Genomic DNA, 27,072 nt, shown 5'->3' on the forward strand with positions numbered 1-27,072 from the left:
ACCATCATCAGGGATTACTGATTATTATGAATTTTATAATTGTGCATATAAATTTTTATAAATGAGAATTAAAATGAAAATAAAATTTAAAATTATTATGTTAAAAAAAAAACGTCTTGTGAGTAAGATGTTTACAACTGTTGTCTTAAGAAATTACTGTTAAAAAAAATTACTATTGAAAACTGTTTAATCACATTAATAACTCCATAAATATTATTTTATTGAATTATGTTTTAATAAATAAAATGTAAGCCTTTTATTGTAAACAAAATAACTCCTTATTTGTTCAAATCGGTTGATAAACAGGTTGAATGAAATATTCAAAGTTGCTTGCAAAAGTTATGCAGTCTGACAATTTTATGGCTGTTTTTGCTTACTTTCTAATACTAAATGAAAATTGCTATTAATTATTTTTAATTCACCTGGTTAAGGAACACGCTGTGTGTGTGTGTGTGTGTGTGTGTGTGTGTGTGTGTGTGTGTGTGTGTGTGTGTGTGTGTGTGTGTGTGTGTGTGTGTGTGTGTATGTGTATGTGTATGTGTGTGTATGTGTATGTGTATGTGTGTATATATATATATATACAATTTATTGCCAAGTACAACTTCTTTAAATGTCAACGACATATTATATTATTATATCAAAGGAAGTTGTTGAAGTGGTACGGATTAAAGCAGAGGGATGCATGTACCTTAACTGGCATGTCTATCACATTTCTAATGGTTCATGGTTCGCAGAATGTAATATTATGCTGTAAAATTAGTTTATTCTCACCTAAACTTTCCTCTTTTTTCAGTTGTTTCTCATTAATGTAGTAATAATTTTTCGTAAAATATATATGTATGAATATAAAGCAGAAAGCTTTTATTAAATATAACTCCATTAAAATTAACTTTCACTTTGATAATATTATAAATAATTTTACACGTTTTTAATCTATTCAGGAAATTTTCCTTTTTAATTTATTTCTATATTCGATTATATTTTTTAATTAGAATAAAATCTTTACTATTGAAAGATTTAATCTAATTAGTATATATTTTTAATTGAAATAATTTATAATAAAAATAAATTTTATGTTTTCATTTTTACATCCCGAGGTTGACCTAGACGGAGTGGTCATCTCGTACTTCGACCGGGTTCGGCATCTTGGGCTCCACTTTGGATCGATATATGAGTGGCGTTATTGATTGTTTGACAGGAACTCGCACCAATCCAATAAATATTTGATTCTAAAACCGGTATGGTTGTATACAGCTACATAGCACGACGTGCAAAAGAAAATTTGCACGTCGATGGTGAGATTATACTACATTTTCAGAACAAGTTGGCGAGGTCCATTACAGAGGTATTATTACTTATTATTATTATTTTACTTTCATATATACGTGTTTTAGAAAAAAGTTGTTTGAATAAGTCAGCGATCCAGTATTTTATAGTTTAAGGAGTGATAGCGTTAAGCGTTAAGAAGAGTAGAAAAGTAAACTATACAAGTGAGATTTACTGGTCTACAGAAAGGTAATATCTCTTTATAAAACGGACGGTTTTTAAATAGCAATAAATAAATTTTTATTTAATTTTGGTGAGCTAAAGGGAACTTGAGGTTTCTCCCTTGCCCCTTCAATGAAAGACAAGTGTTTTGATCTTAATAGACACCAGAAAAGTTTTTATTTGTCTATGAAAATAGAATTTATTTTCAAAAAAATTGCTTTGAAAGTTGCAATTATTCAATTTTATTTTTAATCTTTAGGTAGGTGGGACAATAAAGTTCCTGGGATTGTGACAGGGAATTGAGAGTTAACAAAATCATTGAATACTGGTTCCTGAAGGAAAAACATGGCTTTAAAATTAATTTTTTAAATTTCGATATTTAGCTTTTAATTGTGCGAGAACAAGCGAAGAAGCAAGGGAACTTATATTATTTTAAAACTATTGAGCTTTTTATTTATTACTGAAAATAAAAAGCGTTTAAAGAAAAACAATTCGAATATTACAATTTTTTCCCTTAATTTAGGGGGTATGAGGATGAAAGATGTCTGAGGGTGTAAGGGAGACCTGATTTCTATGATAAAATTTAGTAGCATTCAAGCCTATGAAAGTAGAATATATTATTGAAAGAACGATTTGAGTAATATAATATTTCAACATTTATTAAATAACGGGGGTAGGGGGTTATATGGTAACCCATCGGGTTGGTCTAGTCGTGAACGCGTCTTCACAAATCAGTTGATTTGGAAGTCGAGAGTTACAGCGTTCAAGTCCTAGTAAAGCCAGTTATTTTTATACGGATTTGAATAATAGATCGTGAGTACCGGTGTTCTTTGGTGGTTGGGCTTCGATTAACCACACTTCTCAGAAACGGTCGACCTTTTTTTATTTCTAACTTCCGGGTCCACCATTAGGTATTACTTAAGAGGATGAGATGAATGGTTTGTAGCGTGTGTGAAAATGCCATGCCTGATCGGGATTCGAACCCGTGACTTCCAGATGAAAGGCCGAGACACTACCATCGCGCCACGGAGGCCGGCCAGAAATGGTCGACCTGAGGCTGTAGAAGACTACACTTCACATCCTCATTCATCCTCTGAAGTAATACCTAACGGTAATTACCGGAGGCTAAACAGAAAAAAGAAAGAGGGTAAATGGTAAATTAGAAATGGGACTAAATATTTTTGAAATTATTAAATCTTTTGCTTGTCCCTTAAGGTACAAAACGTTTTCAAAAATAATTTTTTAAATATCACAATATGTTTATTTTTTCTCGTTTGTAATAAAGGGTCAAGGGAGTTTTGACATTTTTTGTAAATTTAGTAATTTTTCCCTTTAGGATCAAAATAATCAGTACACGTAGTTTGATTGATGCGTGTTTCTCGCAGTAAGACTTTATTTATTTATTTAAAAATTATATTTTCGAAGTTTATCAAAGGGAATAACAGTACAGATGAGTGATTAAAATTATGAGTTTTAAGTATTGAATTTGTGTATACTCGTATAGATGTGCATACATTCTTCTATGACTGGGCTATTAAAATATTGTTTACTTTAATTTTTAAAAGAGATGAAATGGTAGTGGGATTGTTTATTAAACAGTAACAGTGTGTGCTGTTTAATTAGTAACAAACACGGTGTATTGTTTACTGCAGCTTGTACGTGCGCAGTTGTCTCTAGTACTGATTGTCAGGTGGAAGATATACAGTCGCGTCATCATCATGTGACTTGGAGACAGGCTGTAACATGTCAGTCTAGTACATCGTCCTTTTAATACAGGTTAATGTAGTTGTGTTATCGCGTAGTATCCACATGCGAATTCTGTTTACCGATGAATTTCTGTATAAAAGGAATGTTTAAGCAGAAATTATTTTGTAAGTAATATATAATTAAGAATAATTAAATATTGATAATTAAGATGTTTTTATAATTTTTTTACAAAATATAAATTGAAGTTTTGTTCGGTTTGTCTAACTTCTTAACAGAATGTTACCGGACCATTATCATTTGATTTAATTAATTATCATGACTGAATTAATTGAATAATTTCATTGAATAATTGTAATTTATTTAAGTACTGTTATTTTCCTTTCCCGGCGAATATAGATAGAATAGCTGTATTAAAGGGGGAAGTTTGATTATCATGTCAAAAATGCGGTTTTAGTTTTTTGCAAGTCTTTACGTTTTAGGATGAAACTAGTTGATCTAAACCAAAAAAAAAAAAAACAATGTACCTATGTATACATACGTACGTACGTGTGCCTTACTATTTTTGGCCCTTTATATAAGGATTCACCGAACTGATTTTCTTTAACTTAAATTTCGATCAAATATTTCTATATATGGGACATTTGTCGTATTAAGTTTTTCAAAATTCGTTTACGGGGTAAGGGATATCGCGTAAAAAGATAATTTCGATTTTCTTCAGAGACATTATGGAGAAAACTTTCTTAAAGTTGCTTACGATACATATAAAAGGTCTTTTCTGTTTTTCTCCCACACTGGTATTGTTTTTACGTAACGTATTACGAGCGAGCGTAAAAAAGTTTAGTGAACGTAGGTAAAGTTTGGTTAGATTATATTTATAAATGTAAATTATAATTATAGGTTTTGCTACACCTCCATATTACTAATGCGTAATACGTAACGTAAAAAAAAACAGTGTGGGAAAAAAAGAAATGACTATAAATAATCAAAAAAATATTTTGGTACTTGTTTGTTACCGCACCGTCACTTTTTTAACTTTTTTTTGATACAGCTTTTTCAGATTTCATTAGAAAATAAATAACGTTTGTTTAAGGTGGAAAAAGTACATTTTTTAAACGAAAAATAAAAATGAAACACTTTATGTTGACTTAGTGTATTGACGATTCGTCTAACCAAATAAAATCACGCTCGCTAACCTCGTCTAGTTAACGTTAAATAGTGTATAATATGCGTATTTAACGTAATAAACATAATAATATGTTGTATTTTTACAAAGACGTTACATCAAATAAAGTGAAAAAAGTGGCGTTGCGATAACAAACATGTACCAGTGTTAAAAAAAAAATCATTCCTACCTCTTAAACTTGAAATATATATTTTTAGTTATTTTGCTGTATACCCCCCTTCGGTTTAAATATTTTTCACAAATAGTTTATTTGTTTATAATTTATATATAATGCTATCAACAAACGTTTATATATATATTTTTTTAAATTATAGACTCGGATCTAAAATGCAGAAAAGCTTTTTTAAAAGTTTTCTTTCACTAATTTTAACGTTTATTGAAGGGAGTGTTAGATTAAAAGAAAACTTTATTTAAGAAAATTTCTTAAGATTAAACTAGGTATGAGTATTTTCATGTAATCTTTTCTTAAAATTAATACCCCACCTCTAAAAAAATATAATCCTATTTTTCATCCTTTATTCTTTATTTTTTGTTTTTTGGTTGTACCTCTTTTAATTTTTATTATTAATAGCTGCAAAAATTTTTTTCTTATACTTGTAGTATCCGCATAATTTTGATTGTCATTATTATAACATTTTAAAATTAGTGCTTCTATTACTTATTAAGTTTCTAATTAATGTAGCCTATTATAGAATTTTTTCTGCTTTTAATTAATTATTTCTAGAAGTGGTTCATTATAAATACTGCATCTGTTCTGCGGAAAATAAAATTAACTTCTTACCCACTTTTTTCGCGGTTTTCTGGTTTTATTTCACAGATTATCTTTGAATTTATTTTCTTATGCTTCGTAAGTGTCAATTGAAATTTTGTATCGATCTATAGGCTTTCCTGGCTATAGCTCTGTTGCTTCAACTGTAAATAAAAACTATAGCTATAAAGAGAAAATATATAGATCTGTCAAAAATTTCATGACGAGTGTTTTGCGAATGTCGACGTTACACGACCCTTCGAATCCAAAAAATTAAAAAAATTCATAGAAATTTTTGAAAAACATATTTACGTACGTGTGTAGATTTGTATTTTGATTAATGATATATCCAAACTGTATTGTAATGTACATAAATACTTTGAAAATAGCCTAAAAAATTTCTATACTGGGACATTGATAGCATTAAATTTTGGATAAAATTATATAGTTTTCGTCATTTCAATCTTTTGTTTAATGGTCGTAAAAAAATATCTTTTAATCAATATTTTTAAAAATATTGTATTTTGGGTGGGGTCTATTTAAAATTATTTCTAAATAGTTTTTGCCTTCTTATCTTGAAAACCCGTTGACAAAAACAGTTGAAACTTGGCACAAATATTTGGCTTTACACATCCCAGCTCCGGCCTAATACGAGTATTTGATCGTATTGGACGATAGGGTATCAAGGAACCCATATTTTTACTTTCCTGTCTAGATAGCGCTATAACAGCCCTAGAAGGGAAAGATATTGTTATCGGTCCAATCTAAGCATATGCGGTTTTCACTGGATCTTGAAGTTTTGACACCTAAGGAACACAAAAAAACGAAATGGAAATTTTGCGGATGTTAATGATCATATGTATACGTGTGTGCGTACGGTATTGGTCTCTAAATCACCTTATATCTCCAGAATTACTGGACCGATTTTCACCAAAGTTGGTCAGATTACTTCTATATATGAGGCATTCATGCCATTAAATTTTCAACTTAAAAGGTCTAGGGAGTGAGGCTGTAGAGCGAGGTCTTCACTGCAGTACCTCGAAATTTTGCCTAGTTAAGGACATATCTTTCTTAAGCACATTTGTTAATTAAAAAATAACAATATTTGCAAAAACTCAAACCCTACCCCAAAAAAAATGCTGTAAACGAGTGGTTATGTGGGCATACTGCGTCAATAGTATCCCCTATCACCACAAGGAGCGTTAGGGTCGCAGTCCGCCATCTTGGAATTTCTGTTTTCCCCGCCCTTTGGACCAGGAAATTTTTTAATTCCACAGGATTGCCAACCAAATTATTTTTTACACTTTAAATATTATTTTATTTAATGTTGTTAATATTATGCACTGAGGTACAACGGCTGTATTCATCTGCTGTGTTGTGACGACACACGTGAGTGGTAGAATTAAATAAATGTATAATATTTAAAGTGTAAAAAAGTAACCCTGTAAAAAGTAAGGATTCTCGAACTCAATTGCTCGTTTCACTAGGTTTATGGTGCGTTAAGCCTCGTGGCTACACCAGTCTGCCGACCGTATAAGCGAAATTTGTTCTGTGTAGGTTGTGAAGTTACATTTGTTAAGTTAGTGCTGTACTTACGTATTAACGCCACCGCAGCTACAGCTTTAGGTTATGTTGACTTTGTGTACTGACAAATCGTACGTATATACGTATATCAAAATAGGTTCCTAACTAAATATAACCTACGCTCGCTAACCTCTTATATTAACATTAAATATGAATAATATATACAACTTATTAATAATATAACCTTAATGTTATAGCACCGAAATCCAATTAATGTTAATCCACCGAAATCCGATTGACTATTGTTTGTAAATAAAGGTGAAACTGTAGCTGCGGTGGCGTTAATACGTAAGTACCGCTAAAGCGCCGCGCGTACGCTTTAGTTCGAATCATTTAATTAATTAAACGAAAAAATATTATAGTTAAATAAAATAGTATTTTTAATTAAGTTGTCTGTGTACATGTGTGTAAGTCGTGCATCACAAACAACCCAGAGTTTTAGGACTTTCCCGGAACGCGACCTTAGCCGCGTGTGAAATTTTTTAATTTTTTAATAAACTACAATTTTTTAGCCTTGGTAAAAAAAATTGTACTAATTGAGCAAACTCATTTTAATAAATAATAATTTCAATAAATAAATATTTAAGCCCCAAAAAAACAAGAAGGCTGAATGGAACCTTTACTTAAAATATAATTTTTTTTTAACTGTAATTTTCAAGATTTTAATTACAACTGTAGTAATAATTTAGACAACGTGAAATTTTTTTTAAATAGGGGGTCCCATCATGAGAGCAGATTTAAAAATAAAAAAAAAAATTGAATTTTTATAATTCCTAATACTTTTCTCCGTTTTTTAAGTTTTGACTGTTATTAATAATATTAAGCGGTAGGTGTTAAGCTAGGGATTCAAATAGGACCCAGATATTTTCACTAAAACATACTTTTTTGCAATTATACTCTAAATATAGTATAATTTTGATGATTAAAAATGTCAATCGGTCAAAGTGGTTAACCGAACCCAATTGTTTTTTAGTTAGGATTTTGATTTTTTTCTCAATTATACATTCAATTTTATATAACGTTTCAATACATTCAATTATAACGTTTTTTTAATATAAAACGTTATTTGATCTGGGGAGTCAAATCGGTGGAAAATTTTTCCAATAAACATTTTAATCTTTTTTACGCAATTATTGTAAATTTTGCATAATTAACTGATTAATATTTATATCCCTATGATGTATTCGAAATTAAAATCTGTCAAGACCAAAGCTTGGAAATCTTTGCATCATTTGCAGCCTTTTTATTTATTACTTTTAGTTTTATTTTGCTGTTTTTCTTATATTGTGTTTAATTAGTTGATATATTTACTGAACCAGTCGAACTATACATTTAGTAAGTATATATAATAATAGGTAATAGGTATATATGTAATAGGTTTTTGAACGTATTTATTTTCTAGTTTCGAAATTAATATTTATTCCTCTTTTATAGAAAAAAAAAATAACAATAATAATATTGTACTTATGATTTATTTTTATTTATTCTTTTTTGTGTAAAACCATCTAATAGCAGTTTGATTTTAAAAATATATTTGACAAGTTATAACAAAAATGTATCGTTTAGTTAAATTCTAGTATTTAATTTTCATTATTGTGCTGTTTTCTTTTTATTAAACAGATTCAAAATAAAAAGGTAGCTTTGCAATTTTTAGATTAAAACGTACATTTTTTAAATGTAAAAATTTACCTGGAAATATATTTAATTGAAGTTTTTGTTAGAATATTTTATATTAATGAATCGTATTGCATATATTTGTTCATAATATACATTACTCGTTTTTTTTGCTCACTTTTTCATTTTTTTTTTCGTCTGTTGCCAATAAAACTTTCATGAATATTCATATACTTTAGCAATGTATATTTGAGTATTATATAAAAATCCTTGTGTTGTATTTTAATTAAAATTTATAATAATAATAATAATATAAAAACAAAAAAAGTTCCCGCACTGTAAGCTTATATGATTTTCGCTTACAAATTAACAAATAAAAACGTTATATTTTATAAAAAAAAAATATATTTCAATTGCTTTTTTGTCAGTTATTGACTCATGTTACTGAATAGTCTACATATAAAATTTATTTGTCGTTAATTACTTAGATTATTTTGATTCGAAATTTATTATGTAATTATTTTTAATTTATTAGGAAACCATGTTTCGCGATTAACTTAATTATTTGTATTCAATTTGATAAAACAATTTGTACCTCAAAATAGAAAAAATCCATTCGATTAGTTTTTGAATTCACATACATAGTCATAACGCACCAGCGCGCGCGCGCACACACATCTCCGATGAAAAATTAATTCGCGTATTACAAAATGAAAATTACAAATTTTTCACCTTTAATCCTAAAATAGCTCTCGTGCAGATAATTTTTCAAAGAATGTACTTATCCTTTCTACACTACTTGTGTACTAGATCTGGCTAATTACACCAGACTGTACATAAACTTGAAATAAACATTTAAACAGAAAAATTAAACCTTTTTTTCAGCGTACAATGACAAACATAACCTAAGAACCGATTTTTGCAGAATTTGCGTGGTCTATAAGAATATCTTCGTGCAGGATTCCTAATACTCACTTAAAGAATTGGTTACTATATTAGTCGTGTTGTATATTTGCCGATAAATTTAAAACTTATTAACTTGCTTAATTACGGAGATCAAAATTCTACGTTTTATCATTTCCTCTCTCTATCAGAAGCTCACTTTTAAGATGAACTGCAAGATTTAATTTCATTACTGAAAAAAAAAAAAATTAAATGAACGTATCCTTCTACTGTTCTGGAATCGTTGCTCTATGTTGCAAGAAGCATAGCTCTACCTATGATAATTACCATTTGACTATGACTATTACCACAGCTCTATGAAAATCAGTAAAAAAATGGAGTATGGTTTTGTTTTCATTTCGTAACGTTTCATTACCCAGGTATCCCAAAAGACAAAAATAAAGGAAGAAATTAGGGTATTATTCATATGTACAATGTAAGAACGTTATGTACGTGTGTTGTCACGTTTGAAGTTTGATAACTTTTGACTGGATAACCAATTTTGATGAAATTTTACAGAGATTTGTGTATATGGGGCAATTTGTTGGTAAAAGTATGGGGATAATATCTCCAGGGGTGGATTGGGTAAGTACTTGCTTTGGGAATTTTACAAACATAACCTCACTTTATATTAAGCTCAGTACAAGCGTATGTGCTTATCTTACCATTTAAAACAAAATTTCCCTCAAATTCTCCCCTTCACAAAAAATTGAAAAGTTATTTATTTATTGCATATTTTGTAATCGATTTTTTTTAACTCTTCTTAAGCATAATACTAATGCAGGTGGCCCAAAAAAATACTTTGGGGAGAATATTGTAGGGGGACCGATAAAAGTTATAAAATATCAATTTTTTGAGTTTTAAAACTTTTCTTAGTTTTTTAACTTATAATAATAGTTTATAATAAAATTTCTCCATCCACAAAAAAAGAAATCTTAGGTCATTTTTATCGGTTGTACATTTTTCAATTAAAGTTTTTTTTCCTCCATTTAACATTAGAAAAGTAGTCAGATCAATGAGATTTTAAGAGATGACTTGGGGATATAGATTTTTAGAATTTTTTAACCTTTTTTGTTGTATAATTTTTTTTCACCGTGTAAGAAACAATGCCAGGAAAGTATAACTTTATCAGCTTTTTTTTTTTTTTTGATTGCGTTTTAACCTTATTCATATTTCGTGACTGTGAAACACGCACAGCTCTAAAAAATTTTCACATTAACTATGTAAGCTTATTTATCATTGTTTTTATTTATTTTGAACTTTTTTTTTGTCAACGGGTTTTAATTTATCATGCGTTTTTCAATCATGAATGTTTTTTAAAATGATTTTATTTTGATTAACTGATAAAAATAATTTTTTAGGGTACCTAAATAATCATTTATACAACCTTGAAATAACATAAAAGGTACTTACGTATTAACGCCCCCGCAGCTACAGCTTTATTTAAAATTGTGTATTTATTTTATTGAGTCTCTTAATTAATTTTAAGAAATGGTTATTTATGTTTATTTATTTTATAAATATAATTTAACCAAACCTAACCTACGCTCGCTTCGCTCGCTAACCTTGACTAATTAACACCGTAATTTTTTGAGTATTTATTTAATAAATTCAGTAATTATTGTTATTTAAATAATAAATAATTGCAATAATTACTGAATTAATTACTGAGACGAGACGGTGTTGAATCTATGTTAAACTCTATATCGGCCCATTTTCCACCGAAATCCGATTGACTACTTTGTTTTTAAATAAAGCTGTAGCTGCGGTGGCGTTAATACGTAAGTATCAAAATAATATTTATTTATTTTATGTTTAAATATTATTTTATATTTTTTAATGAAAAGCACAGCCCTCATGTAATGACTACAGACTAATTACGGATAACGTATAGATCTTTATTTTAGGTAGTTATCAATTTTTCCTAGATGAAATTTTTAAATAATTTCAGTAGACGTTCTGTTGATGAGGACATTGACATATATCCTTATATTGAGTAGTCCCTCGTTACGATTCATCGTTTTGATTAAAAAAAAAATTCAGAATGGAGAAAAAGAGTACAATTTCGCTGGTATGTATTTTTTTTTTTACTTTTATTATAATTTCAAATAACTCATTCCAGTAAAGATGAGAATATAGTCAACGGTTCATTTTAATTGCATTTCATATTTATTTTCAATGTTAAAATGTTAGAGTTAGAAATCAAATCTGTTAGAAAATGATGAGACAGAAATAATTTAACCAATATAATTAAAATTATTTAGGTAATAATATTGTCTGTTAATATTAAGGTAATATAAACACACGTATGTTAATGTTAATATTTAGGTAATATGATATGTGTCTTAATATTTGTGTGTGTACGTGCGCGCGCGTTTGGGTGGCCAAAGTATTAAATAAATTTTATTAATTGTTTGCCGACAGTAAGAGATAATAAAGTCTAGCTATCTGTTGTTGAAGTCACGTACTGGTTGATTTTCTTATATCTTTTGTCGATAATAATAAAACTATAATACATTAGTATTCTAACTTCAACATTAATAAAATGTAATTAAATATTATAATTTTTTTTTTGTCTTCGTCATTTGACTGGTTTGATGCAGCTCTCCAAGATTCCCTATCTAGTGCTAGTCGTTTCATTTCAGTATACCCTCTACATCCTACATCCCTAACAATTTGTTTTACATATTCCAAACGTGGCCTGCCTACACAATTTTTCCCTTCTACCTGTCCTTCCAATATTAAAGCGACTATTACAGGATGCCTTAGTATGTGGCCTATAAGTCTGTCTCTTCTTTTAACTATATTTTTCCAAATGCTTCTTTCTTCATCTATTTGCCGCAATACCTCTTCATTTGTCACTTTATCCACCCATCTGATTTTTAACATTCTCCTATAGCATCACATTTCAAAAGCTTCTAATCTTTTCTTCTCAGATACTCCGATCGTCCAAGTTTCACTTCCATATAAAGCGACACTCCAAACATATACTTTCAAAAATCTTTTCCTGACATTTAAATTAATTTTTGATGTAAACAAATTATATTTCTTACTGAAGGCTCGTTTAGCTGGTGCTATTCGGCATTTTATATCGCTCCTGCTTCATCCATCTTTAGTAATTCTACTTCCCAAATAACAACATTCTTCTACCTCCATAATCTTTTCTCCTCCTATTTTCACATTCAGTGGTCCATCTTTGTTATTTCTACTACATTTCATTACTTTTGTTTTGTTCTTGTTTATTTTCATGCGATGGTTCTTGGGTAGGACTTCATCTATGCCGTTCATTGTTTCTTGTAAATCCTTTTCATTCTCGGCTAGAATTACTATATCATCAGCAAATCGTAGCATCTTTATCTTTTCACCTTGTACTGTTACTCCCAATCTAAATTGTTCTTTAACATCATTAACTGCTAGTTCCATGTAAAGATTAAAAAGTAACGGAGTTAGGGAACATCCTTGTCGGACTCCCTTTCTTATTACTGTTGCTGTTTGGTTCCTGTACATGTTAGCAATTGTTCTTCTATCTCTGTATTTGAACCCTAATATTTTTAAAATGCTGAACATTTTATTCCAGTCTACGTTATCGAATGCCTTTTCTAGGTCTTTAAACGCCAAGTATGTTGGTTTGTTTTTCTTTAATCTTCCTTTTACTATTAATCTGAGGCCTAAAATTGCTTTCCTTGCCCTATACTTTTCCTGAAACCAAATTGGTCTTCTCCTAACACTTCCTCCATTCTCCTCTCAGTTCTTCTGTATAGAATTCTAGTTAAGATTTTTGATGCATGACTAGTTAAACTAATTGTTCTGTTATTCTTCACATTTATCTGCCTCTGCTTTCTTTGGTATCATTACATTATAATTTTATTATTGCTTATAATAACTGATTTTAGTCAACTGGCTCGTTCTAAGGTTCTTTTTATTTCCGTTTAACGGGTAAAGTCCTGCTAGTATTTATGAACGTAAGAAATTGAGAGATATTATTAAAATACGGTTTTCTAATAACTGTTTAAGAGAAATTTTTTTTGTATGACGCAACTTGTTTTTAATTACGGGCAGTAAAGGTCAACAGCCTATAAAATAAAGTGTATTTTAAGATAAATTTAATCCAATAGATAGGAACTTATAGTCAATATAATATGTCCACATAGAGTTCTTCAGTTTAACTTAATTTTTATATAATCTATCGGAAGGACAAAAATGGTAGAGAGATAAAAATGTTTTCAATCAATAAATTGTTGAGGAAATATGTGAATCTTTGTTCGGTGATATATGACACTCAGTCTCTTAATAGCGATGGTTAACATCATCATTCTCTCTCACTCACTCTCTCCCAATGATTTTCTTCATAGCAATCTACTTCCTTTCTATTCTCATAAAATTATTTCAGAAAATGTAAAAAAATCGTTACTTTTCATAGAAAGAAAAAAAAATCGTCCCCAAATTTATTTAAAATACAATTAAAAGTTTTTCTTTAACAAAAAAATCCGAATTTTTATCATCTCCGTTAAACCTGTATGTTAGGGACTTTTAGGTAAAAGATTAAATACTTATCTATATAGATGTGTGTGTGCGCACGCGTGTTTGTGCTCGCGCGCGTGTATATACTGGTATATACACGAGTATGTACTGGTATGTTTAAAGACTTATAAAAAAAAATTATAATAAATCTTTATTATAGACGGTGCATAATAAATAACTATATAAATCACATCAGGAATAAATAAGTATTTTACTCGATGGAAAAAAAAACTTCCAAATTTTACTTCGGTGGGTGAAGGGAAACCATTGTAAACTCATAATTTAAAACATAGAAATACTCGACATAATATTACGGTAAATATGAGAAGACACTACTAAATATAAAGAGTGTATTATGATGATCTCCCGGGACTTTGATAACCTATTCTACTCGTAAAAATAATGGAAAAAGTTCATATAGACACATGTCCTAAAATGCTTCGTTTGCGAGTTACGGCTAGTGAAAGATTTGGCTTGGAATTTAGATACCTCGGTGAAATGAGATCGTACTGAAATTTCTAAGATGTTAATTAAGTGATAAAATTATTGATTTCTAATGGGTTTTGAACTGAAAAGTCTAAAACTAGCAAAATAAATTCCAAAACCAGCAAAAACTACTCCAATAGTTTTTGAAGAACCTGGGGAAAAATCAATAAAATGTGGTAAAACCTCTGTTTTTATGTTTGTCGTACAGTAACTCTATTCAATGTGTAATAAACATATAAATTTTTTAAACCAAACTTTTGTGAACAACATCCGAATAAAACAAAGAAAATTTTGGAAATTTTTTTTTTAGAAACTGTATATTACTAAATTTGTTAGTATATGTATGTATTTTTTTGTAATGTGAAAAAATTTACTTTTAAATGTTGCTGTAATGTACTAAAACTTACCGTTAAAGATAGCTAAGTTTTTAAATTTAAAAGAGTATATTAATGTTGTTCTTAAATATATTGTGGGATGATAAGTTATCAGAATAGATCGAACAGTGCTCTTCTAAAGCGGGTACATTTATTCATATATGCAAGCACAATGTTTGAACTTTGTTATGTTATAAAGATTATTGTGTAGAAAAACAAAAAAAAAAACCTTTAAAGAGGGGTTTGGGGGTTTTCGGAATAAAAATTTTTCTTAATTCTGTAGAAATTATCAATAAATAAAAATTATATAATAATTTTTTGTTATGAATGACAAAAATAAAATTATTTCAAAGTTGGCAATAAAATAACAGCTGATCAATAATACGTGATACTGTATTAGTGTTTAAAATATTCTGTAAAGTATATTAACTATATTGGATACTCGATATATATATATTATATATATATATATATATCTATGTATGGAACTGTAAATACGATGAAAAAACATACTTATTAAAATATAATTAACGCTTCGCAGTTGTTCAGTTATGAATGAATTAAATGGGTTTTGTGAATTACAATTAATTTATAGTTTAGTGGTACAATCTGGCAAAGAAATACATAGTTAATTGTAGCGGACCTTTTCAAAGTTTTCTAAGAAAGTATGGTGTTTTAGGAAAACCAGATTATAAATTATTACATTAAATTATAGCGATATTTATGTGTTATATACATTAGCATACATTTTGCATTTACTTTTTGCGGTTAAAACTTAGAAAATGTCCTGTTTGAACCTTCTTTGAATAACAAACCTTGTTTAAATAGAAGTGATTTAAAATAAACATGCGATTTAAACATCTTTTCTGTTGTTCTAAACTTATACTCTTCGATGAATATGTAATTCACCGTCTTTATAACTACTGAGATTTATTAATCTTAGTTGAATATTTAAATAACTATTCTTTAATACTTTTACAAAATTTAATTGCAAGATTTTTTTTCTTTTACTTTTTTAATAGGAACAATAATCCCTTTTAATTGGTTATCTGAAACTAAAGCTAGTTTAAGGAGAATACAAAAGTTCTCCTAAAAACAGAATAAATTCTAGTACTGTTAGCTACCATTCTAAATAATTTGAATTTATAATCCAGTATTCCAAAAGTAGGATCATATTTTAAAAATTTAATTAAAAAAATAAATTCTTTTCATGCAGGACTTTTATTCACAAGTTATGTCATGTTTTATCATTTGATACTTTAATATTAATTTCCTGATGACAAATTCTTAATTTTTAAATTCCCAAAAACAATTCGACTAAGTTTTTAAATTTAAAAGAGTATATTAATGTTGTTCTTAAATATATTGTGGGATGATAAGTTATCAGAAGATCTAACAGTGCTCTTCTAAAGCCGGGTACATTTATTCATATATGCAAGCACAATGTTTGAACTTTGTTATGTTATAAAGATTATTGTGTAGAAAAACAAAAAAAAACCTTTAAAGAGGGGTTTGGGGGTTTTCGGAATAAAAATTTTTCTTAATTCTGTAGAAATTATCAAATTTTTATTCCGAAAGAGAGGCTTAAAAATATATATATCGGTAGATATATTACTGCTAAAAAAATTACTCTTGAATTTTAAAATTTCTATTCCATCTATCGTTTTCTGTTTTAATAACTAAAAGAAAAGAAAGTCGATTCTGAAATTAAAATTTTATTTTTAATTTATCATATTTTTATTCTTTGTGTTTATCTTTTGTAACGCTTATTTTAGTTAACATAATCAACTCTACTTTCATGAAAATTATCAGTGATTGTTCAATAATCTTGTCCAGTTAGTACTTATCTCCATTCTATGCATAATTAATATGCATGTCAGCTACCCATTGAATATAATATTGGTTTGAGATATACTTCATATGAAAAGCTCTCTGTGGTTAATCTTGTGTGTTAGTATGAACATATAGATACATAACTCAGAAGCTAGTTCTGAGTTAAATATCAACGATTATAAATTTTTTTGAATAACGCACATGCAATTTATGATATTATTCGTACTTATTATTATTTAAGTACTGTAGTATTTTAGATTTTCTTTTGAAGGGAATTTGGGAAGAAATGTCTAACTTTTATTAGTAAAATTAATTTTAACTTTTATTAGTAAAATTTTCATTTTTTGGAGTGTTTTGTGACTCATGTTACTTGTAAATATTACTGTTATAAAATTAACATACATAAAATGAAATTTACCGTTAGAATACGTTCACATTTATTTGAAATATTTATGGATACTAATTTTAGCGACTATAATGCAGTTACTTTTTTTTAAATTAAAAATCCTTGTGTAGTATGTTTATAAACAAAAACAATAAAACAATAGTGCTGGGTTCATTGATATTAATTTTTTTAAATTAGTATTTACGCTTCATTTAAGAAGTAAACAATTCGAATGTAATTAAGTTAAAAAATAATTAAACAATAAAATGATAACAGTACAATCAACCGATAGAATACACCAATTTCCAAAAAAAAAATATAATTTTACAATAAGATCATTATATAAAAAAAGAAAGAAAACAGGAAATAAAAAGTTCGCATATTGGTTTCTACATCATTTGATCACGTGTTCATTTCCTAGTAGGGTACTACTATTTACATGACTGCTCAAAAAGGAGTGTAATGTATTTAGGGTGTATGTTTGTATGTGTGTACGCGTATGTACTACGTATGTTTATTTCACCGTAGCAGCTCAACGGGTGAACCGATTTAGCTGTATGATTCTGCGTTGGAATATTTCGTTACCGGGAGTATTAGGCTATTATATATATATATATATAACAATATACATAAATATCTATCAAGATATACCGGAGATTTACCGGAAGAAGCACAAACTTTAATGAATTGAATTAATGAACTGTGAACTGTGAACTGTGAGCCTCTATCACTGTTTGAGCTGGGCTTAACTGAATGATCGAATGAATAATATTACAAAATTAATAGAATTAATTAATACTGGGCTTTCCGTGGTGGACTTCGTCTGAGGATAGAATAGTGAGGTGATGTGAGCACCTCGTGCGAGGCTAAACCAATCATCATCATTAACTGGTAACAAACGGGTTGTGCTCTTGGGACACTGTTTTGGGAGGTACAATAGGGTGCTCTTATAGTATCTCTGCAAACAATCGTCCGATTTTCAAAATTCAAACGGGGGATATATGCTAGCGTAATACAAAATCACGGTGGAACTAAACCAGAAAAAAAGATCAATGTTTGCCAGCTATGTTTCTTTTCGGCAGTCGTGTTTTCTCTTGTTTGTCTCCTATCTCATCCATTTCATGTTCGTTAATATACGTAAAAAACACGTACAAAAAAAAATATTCTAAATCATTTTAATTTGCACATGTTTCGTTATCTCCAAATATTTTTCTATAATGGTTCGTTATTTGATTTTAATATTTTGAAATAAGAATTTAAACCATATCTTGCCCAAAATAAACGGAAACAAATTTGGAAAGCCTCTAGTTTTGGGCTACCATAGAAAAACATTAAGATGAATTTATTTTAGTATCTATTTTATCTGACAGATTTTAACTTTCTACAAAAATATAAAAACAAACTATTTTTTTATATTTTGTTATTACTAAATATCTAAGAGGTATTTGAAGGGAGAAAGAAATGGAGTTCTACATAGTTAAAAAAAATCTGAATACTGGTTAGTTTAAATTTCTTTCCGCAATGTTGGACCGCCATATGAAATCAAACTTAATTTTTTTTAAATGGGAAGGTAGACATAATGACACATGATTTCGATTTAAAATTTTACAGAAAAACCAATGGTGAAACCCCATTAATGCCTCCGTTATCGAGTTATAATCAGTCAAATTTGCAATGAGAGAAAAATTGTGTTAACAATAAAATGAGGTAAATTGCGCTACATGAATATTTTTAATGCATTTTAACATTCAAAATGCATACAATAACGAACATTAAACAGTGCTGTAATATTGATAGTAATAAACAATAACTATTAATTAACAACAGGAAAACAAATTAAACGACTATACAGCTGATATTATTTTCCAAATAAAAATTAACTTTCAATGTTAATATCAGCTGATATATGTTACTTATCGTAAATGAAATTATTCAGCTGAAATACTTACTTAAAATATGCATTACAAATTTAGTTGAGTAAATCAGCTATTAATTTACAACAATGCAGTTTGTATTACTTGAAACAATGCAACTTATTAACTCCTCATTTCACCTTTTTGCTTCAACATATTAGGTAAATTAAATTAGAATTTTACGTGCTAAAATAAACTTCCGTTAGGTAACAAATGTAAAAAAATGGGAAAAATTCCGTAGAATTGAATGAACCACTTTTCCACCTCTAATTTTTCCGAATAATTTTCAAAATGGCGTCCAAAGTTGGCGAAAAATTAGACGTTTAACAAAAAAAAGTTTTAAATAAAGGTTGTAAAACTGTTTGAAAAAAGATTTTAAGTCGTGCCCGTTGTCAATGATTAACAAATAAATTAGTTACTGCAAACGAATTGCTAAAAATAACGTTTTCTTCAACTATTAATATCATTAAAATGCAAAAAATTTTTTGACGAAACTTCCAGAATATGTAGTCCTCGGGGAGTAAATAAGGAACTTTTTTGATTTTTGAAAAATATTCTATAGTTTTTGCAAAAAACGAGTTCTTCGAAAAAAAGACGGCTTCTAAATATTCAAATAACTCGTACTGCAATGCACCTACGTGGCTTATCTGGGACTTAACATTTTTTTAATAGTTGCAATAACCTGTGCAAATAATGCGCGTATTGCAAAGCAATTGCAAATATGCGGAAAATCGACCAATATTTCGACTTTTTTTTTCGACACACAAATTGAATGTTTGGACGGGAATCGTCGATCATTGCATTGTAGGACCTTTTATTTTAAATAATAATATAGGAGATTCTTACTGCTACTTGTTAGTCATAGGATTTTATCAGATATCCGGGAAAAGTTTGGGGCAAATATTAAATTAACAATTTCCAAATCGCTGGATAGATCGTACAAGAACCATATAATGGCTTGCCAGATACCCAAACCCTCTTTTTCTGAAATAGATCTTTAAGATTAAAAAATAGGCTCTTTAACCTTAATATAAATAGGTTTTGTAAGCTCAAAAAACTAATTATTTAGTTCCCGAGATATTTGCAATAATGTGTTTTTTATTGCCAAAATTTTTCTTTAATGTTAATTAACATTAAGCGTTGGAATTTTGAGGAGTGATTAAGGATTGTTTAAGCATTAATTTGATGTGTATTTCAAATTGTTTGGTGCGAAATTGTTCAAGAAACAGCGATCAGAAAACAACGAACCGACCGCATGATCGAATTTGCGTTACTAGCGTAGCGCGGCGTCGTTATCCTTCACTGCTCTCGAGCGCTCGCGAATAAGTGACTGCGGAGTTCGAAACGTCGCGGTGACCTATGATGATTATCTAAAAAAAAATTAAGTATTTTTTTTTTTAAATTGAGGAAAGCGCATTGAAATAAATTGAAAAAACATAAAAAATGTAAATTACAACATTTTCTTCTTGAAATAAGTTATTTTTGCAGTATGACTCGTAGTAATTTACAATCGTCACGTTATATACCAGCTGCAAACTATAGGTTGTGTTGTTTCTTATACTAATATTTAAACCAATTAATAAATATGTTTGTACATTATTATGGTTTATAAAGCAATGATATATACATTAATTAATATTACAAACGAATTAATTGCAGCATGTACTGCACGTACTCATTATTTTGTAATTTTTATATAACAGAGTAATTTTTATATGTAGTAGAAAAATGGATGGTTGATTTTAAAAAAGTGCCGATTCTGGAAGCAATATTGAATGAAAATATCGTTAAAATCTGGTTGAAATCTTTGTTTTATTTATTCTATTTTATTACAAAAAATATAACATTTTTACAAAATTAATGCATTAAAGGCAGTGTTTTTTCCTCGGACCTTCTGTCTCTTCTTCTTGCTTTTTCACCTGTCGAATCTTCATTCACGAGCCTTCGTCACCATCATTGTCACTAATCTTTTCGTAATTTGAACAGTATTGCTCAAAATCTTACAAATATTTGTGAACACTATTTTCTACCTCTCCAATGCTTTCACAAAATTTGTTGGAGACTCTATTGTGCAAGTGCATACAAGTGTCCAAAAGCAACATATGTAGCTGCCAAAAGCATGGGCTGCTTTGTACAGATCTGTGCGCTGAATTCCATGGCCAGACTGTACAAACTGGGAAATAATTATTAGATAGAAAAAATAAGAGGTAGAAAAATGACCTCAAAAATATTTTTTTTTGATAACAAAATCACTCTTTTAATCTAGCCCAAATCGATCCAGAAATGGTTGTGTGCTCAAAAGTTACGGAAAGTTACTTATTTCGAAATAATTGAATAAATTACAGCATCCAGCTCAGGGGTACGTTTTGGAAAACATAACATATTATTTCCCAAAAAAGGAAATACCGAGTTAAATACATCTCAATTTATAAGTTATGATTACCTAAAATCTCGGTCACTCGGGCCACATTTTCAATTTTCACCCTTTTTACCCCTCTTCCGAAATCTGTCTCGTGTTTCCTATTTTGTTAGAAATATTAATTTTCATCGGTTACATTATCATGCCAAGTAACTCAGTGAAACGAATTTTTCCGAAATCAATGTTTAATGTTCCCGGTCTTATACAAACTGTCACATGTGGTAATTTGATTTTTTATTTATTAAATTATTACCAATCTTAACAAAGATATTACCTGGCTTTTAATTTTATACACCGGGTTGACGAAAAATTATTTTCTCTACTTACCAAAAAAAACAAAAAAACAGCAGTTAATTAAAAATAAAACAAAGAGAAGCGTTTTGTTATAACATGGTTCAAAATTGTTTTCCTTATGCATTCGTGACAGCATTTAATCACTGAATTACACATTTTTACAATATTCTTTTCTCCCTATTTATAAAATTATCGGTATTTTCCTTATTTTAACCGCTATCGTTGTTTGAGGCAATTTTTAAGTGATTTGATTTGAACAAAATATTAGGTCTTTGATAATTCCCCTGAATGTCCACTCTCAGTTGTTTCTTGGCGTCCTACCTATTCAGAAAAGTTTTATCGAGGTAGTATCTAACTTGAAGAACATAGTGGGAAAGTGATAGCTCTCTCACAAAAAGAGCTAGAAAGAGAGAGAGTTGTTTAATAGCTCGGGAATAACACCACGTGATGTGATTCCATTAATATACTTCCGTGAAAGAAGTGTGATCCCAATAAAGGTTTTTTTTTGTTATCCAAAAGCAAATATGAAATCAAAATCGTATCCCTCTTTAAAAACCATCTTCATGAAGTGCATGTAATCTTACCTAGAAACTTTTCTGATCAATTCTAATTATTTTCCAAGAAAACTGAAGCATAAACTCTTGAAAACTTTGTGTATATAGTAAATGACAATTCACATAATTCAGATTATGTGATACCAACTTTCTTTCTTTCTTTTTCTGTTTAGCCTTCGGTAATTACCATTCAGATAATACTTCAGGATGAATGAGGATGATATGTATGAGTTTTAAATGAAGTTTAGTCTTGTACAGTCTCAGTTCGACCACTCCTGAGATGTGTAGTTAATTGAAACCCAACCACCAAAGAACTCCAGTATCCACGATCTAGTATTCAAATCCTTGTAAAAACAACTGACTTTACTAAGACTTAAACGCTGCCGGTCTCCGTGGCGCGGGTGGTAGCGTTTCAGCCTTTCTCCCGGGGTCCTGAGTTATAATAAACCAAAAAAAAAGTATTCAAATCCGTGTAAAAACAACTGACTTAACTATGAAAGTTGGAACTCTCGACTTCCAGATCAGCTGATTTGGAAAGAGCGTTCACCACTAAATCAACCCGGTGGGTTACACAGATACAAACTGGAAAAATCAAAATTTCCATCTAAATTTAAGAAAAGTAACTTCCAACCAGTATATATTATTACTGACAATATGTGCGCGCGCGCGTGTATATACATCCATAGATCTAAGATCCATAGATCTATTCATGCACATGTATATATGCAAGCGTATTTTTGGTAGAATCATTGTTTAATCAAACAATATTCAGTCAATCAGTATTTGGGACAAATATATCCTGTTAGTAATAATCAAGACTTGCTCGCAAGCATCCTGGATTTTCTAAATGTTAAATTTTATCTGTTAAAGTGGAAAGCTTGTATTTCTAAGAAGTATCATTTTTACAATTTTTCTTTTCGCTGTTATCTACGAAGTGAGAAAAAAAACCTCAAAAATTTATATATTAAAAGAAAAAAATTAAATTTCTTTATAAGTTCATTCATTATTTTTATGCAAAATTTTTTTTTTTATCTTTTTAGAATGAATTTTCGAAAAAATGCATAAAGTTATTAAGGTTATGGAAAATTTAACTAAATTGTAGGAGAATTTTACTTTCTAAACTTAGGAGATTTTCAAATTGTTTTGATTTTTTTAAAAATATCGAAAATACTATAATTATCTTGTCTTATATGCAGATACTATTGGGACAACATGCATTATCCTGATACGTGATTGCTAAATATTAATAATATAAATAATAATAAAATGAAGTAAATGTAAATAACAGAACCAATGACCTTTCTTACAGTTATATTTCCTTATATAATACGTTATTTTGTTTTAATTATTATAGACTGAAAGCAAAACATTTCGTGTAAATAATTCTGATAAAATGAGTACGCATAGATGCGGAAAGTCAATGATAGAACGAGCTCTGCCGATACAATATTTAATGAATCGTTAAACACGTGTCATTTAAAGAACGTGTTTGACAAGAATTTAATTCGTTAACGCTAATGTAATTAAAAATAGAGCTCGTTGCTATTAATCGTTAAAATTGGGTAGGCTCATTTAAATAGCTGTAAACCGAGTTACTTATTTTACGGCACTTTTTCTTTCCGAAATTATATTTCATGTTAAATCAGTGTAAGTACTCTTAATTTGTTTTTAATTTTCCTAATGTGCACGATCTAATTCGTTTCCTAATGTGCATGTCTGTTCAATTAGTGAAGAATAAGAAACCCCCCCCCATGGTCCAATGAGATGAAGATGATACGTATGAGGTGTAGTCTTGTACAAATTGAGGCCGACCATTCCTGAGGTGTGGGTACTGTAATTTAAATTAAATTTATTTAAATTCGTATCACAGTTATTAAGGTTTATTAAGATTTTAAAACCTTAGGATAAACTAATTATATTTTATTTACACTATAATTGGGAATCAAATCCGAAATTTTCATTTCTAACACAAGTGGATGATAATACCTAAATAACAGATGGTTAATTATTTATTTTTTAACTTTAAAATCTGTTCTATTATGTCACTCTGAATATTTTTAAAATAGAATTTTAGTGGTATCTTTTAGAAATTACACTAGTTAATAATTAAATTAAACATGACTACACAAATATCAAGTAGGTAAAATACGTGGCAATTCATACATAATAAAATTGTTTAAAAAAAACACTGATTCAATTGAAGAAAAGATTCGTTAATTTTCTTTTCTTGGATTTAATAGTTTACTGAATTAACCCATCAGTTTGCCAAAATTGGTTTAATTCATAAATGTAAAAAAAAATTGTATTTTTATTATTCTAATAAAACATATTTAAAATTATTATACTTTTTTTTAAATTTTTTTGTGGTGTTTTCGTTGTGATATCGTTAATTATACGTGAGTCAAACAAAATTTAAAGGAATTTTTAAATTATCTAGAGTACGCTTTATTTTCAAGTAAAAGTTATAAAATCTTAAACGAGTCGAGGTAAAAAATTCGTCACAAATTAACTTTATTCATAGACTGCCGTTGGGAGTACAGAATGTTGTCATTAAACAAATATAGCGCATATATTTGGCTTAAGTTTTGAAAGATCTTTTTGCTCGTTATGTACTGAAAGAGGAATATAATTAAAACTACGTACCATCATTTGGAATGTTGTTTTTATATAACTTATTTCAAGTTGAAAATACGTTAGTTTTCGTAATTTGTTTTTATACGTAGGTTTTTCGTATTGCTAATGTTTGCACACTTATGACGTGACTTGTAAAATTAAATTTAATACATTTTTTTTTATCCTTATTTTGTTATGTTCTGTTTGCACCACGTAAACTTTGTTATAGGTAGAGCACTCATTTATATAAAGAACCCAAGCGATATGAAGTAGTTATAAATTTAAAAAAAGGAATATAAATAATAAAAATATATATTATAATATATGTAACGGTAGCGTGTTCCAAAAAGAATCATCCGATTTGGAGTGTTATATTCAAAAATATTGAATATAAAAAATTGAATATAAAAGGTTTATTTATTCACGAATTTTTTAAAAATACCAAGTAATAGGTTCTCAATATGCCTCCCTTGGGATGCACGGCATACGTCCACACGACAGTCGAATTTGTTTCACACCTTAGCAAGCGTTTCTCTATTCACGCTGCTACGGCTGCTATTACGCGGTTCCGCAGTTCGACGTCTGTAGCTGGAAGGGGTAGCACATAGATGAAATCTTTTACAAAATCCCATAAGTAAAAATCGCACGCAGTGAGGTTTGGTGATCTTGGAGGCCAGTGATGAAAAGCTGATTCGTTATGTCCCATACTGCTGATCCATCATTGAGGAATGCTATCGTTAAAAAATTCTCGAACATACAGACTCCAGTGAGGTGGTACTTCGTTCTACCGGAAAATGAAATCTTCCTAATCGATCTCTGAGGGAAAATCCATTTTTTAAGCATATCGAGATACGTCGTTTCCGTAAAAGTTTTCTCTAAAAAAAGGGAACGTAGACCATTTCCCGAGAAATTGTACAAAAAAATTAACTTAAAAGAGAGCCTATCTCATGCCTCTGAGAGCGGAGATGCCACAAATTCATGTGGCATCTCCGCTCGTCCATAAACAGTAAGCGTGTTTTTAAATTGTCATCCATCACCTTGTTAAGGACGAATTCAAAAAAGTCCTTACGTTGTTGTTTGTTGTCTTCACAAAGAGCTTACAGTGATCGAATCCTGGACGGTTTCATAAGCAAACGTCTACGCAAAACACGCCAGATAGACATTCTGGGAATATTTAATTCTCTACCGGCACGGCGAGTTGATTTTCGGGGCTACGTGAGGAACTCTGACGGATGCGCTCCACATCTTCGCCTGACCCATTGGGTCGACCTCGATTTCCTCTTGATGAAATGAAACTTGATTTTCCCTTACACATACACCCGTGCCTTTAAATTGTCTATAGTATCGCATAATACTCTGAGCGGTTGGAGGTTCAGAATCGTATTCACTACGGAAATCACGGTGTACAGTAACTACGGACTCCCTGCGAGAAGCGTAATTCATAAAAAGATTTCTGTTGTGGAGTCGCTATTTTCTCTAACACTGCCGCTGATACCTAACGGCAACCGTGTGAAACCGTTGAGTTTCCTCGTTTTAGTAGTATTTTGCTTAACCCACCGGGTTGGTCTAGTGGTTAACGCGTCTTCCCAAATCAGCTGATTTGGAAGTCGAGAGTTACAGCGTTCAAGTCCTAGTAAAGCCAGCTATTTTTACATGGATTTAATACTAGATCGTGGATACCGGTGTTCTTTGGTGGTGGTTGGGTTTCAATTAACCACACATCTCAGGTACGGTCGAACTGAGAATGTACAAGACTACACTTCATTTACACTCATACATATCATCCTCATTCATTCTCTGAAGAATTATCTAAACGGTAGTTACCGGAGGCTAAACAGGAAAAAGAAAAAAAAAGTAGTAGTATTTTGCTCGATCAAAACGAATTAAAAGCTGAATAGTTATGCAAAATCGTTTGATTCTTTTATGGACACGCAAATATTTAAAATAAATTGGAAATTTAAAAAATTTCCAATTTTTAAAATTGGTTAAAAATTGGATAGAGATCAGAACTGAACTCTTCTAGGAAATATTTATTCTAAACTTTATACGGTTGATGGTGAGGGAAGTTGAAAACAAAATTTCATGGAATAAGATTAACAATTTTCTTTGTATTTAGATCAACCTTTCAGTAAAGTACAAAAATCCAGTATTAATCCTTCGATCAAAAAAAGGATGGAACTTAATCCCAAATTCTTTCCATCTTAAAAATAACGTAAACATAACACGAGTATATAACCACCAAGAAAAATAAATACCCCACCCCTATTTAATTAGAACGATCCAGCAGCAAGGGACTGATCTCGAGGCTCTGCAATAAGTAGAGGGATAAAACATTCTCCTACACATTTGCGTCCTTCCCGTTCGAAAATCCACTTTTGTTCATCCCTTAAGCTTATACTAATCTTTGGGATGCT

At 29.6% G+C, this 27,072-nt stretch overlaps 1 long non-coding RNA gene across 1 annotated transcript in view; it reads left to right on the plus strand.

The window, feature by feature from the left end:
• The first annotated feature begins 3,274 nt into the window (after nt 1-3,274).
• Nucleotides 3,275-27,072, plus strand: part of LOC142327725 (uncharacterized) — a 499,223-nt gene continuing 475,425 nt past the window's right edge. The window contains exon 1 of the long non-coding RNA XR_012757074.1: nt 3,275-3,359. This is a non-coding gene — a long non-coding RNA (uncharacterized LOC142327725). The remainder of the gene's footprint in view (nt 3,360-27,072) is intronic.

The sequence above is a fragment of the Lycorma delicatula genome, chromosome 7 (assembly GCF_047948215.1).
Source record: "Lycorma delicatula isolate Av1 chromosome 7, ASM4794821v1, whole genome shotgun sequence".
Taxonomy (NCBI): domain Eukaryota; kingdom Metazoa; phylum Arthropoda; class Insecta; order Hemiptera; family Fulgoridae; genus Lycorma; species Lycorma delicatula.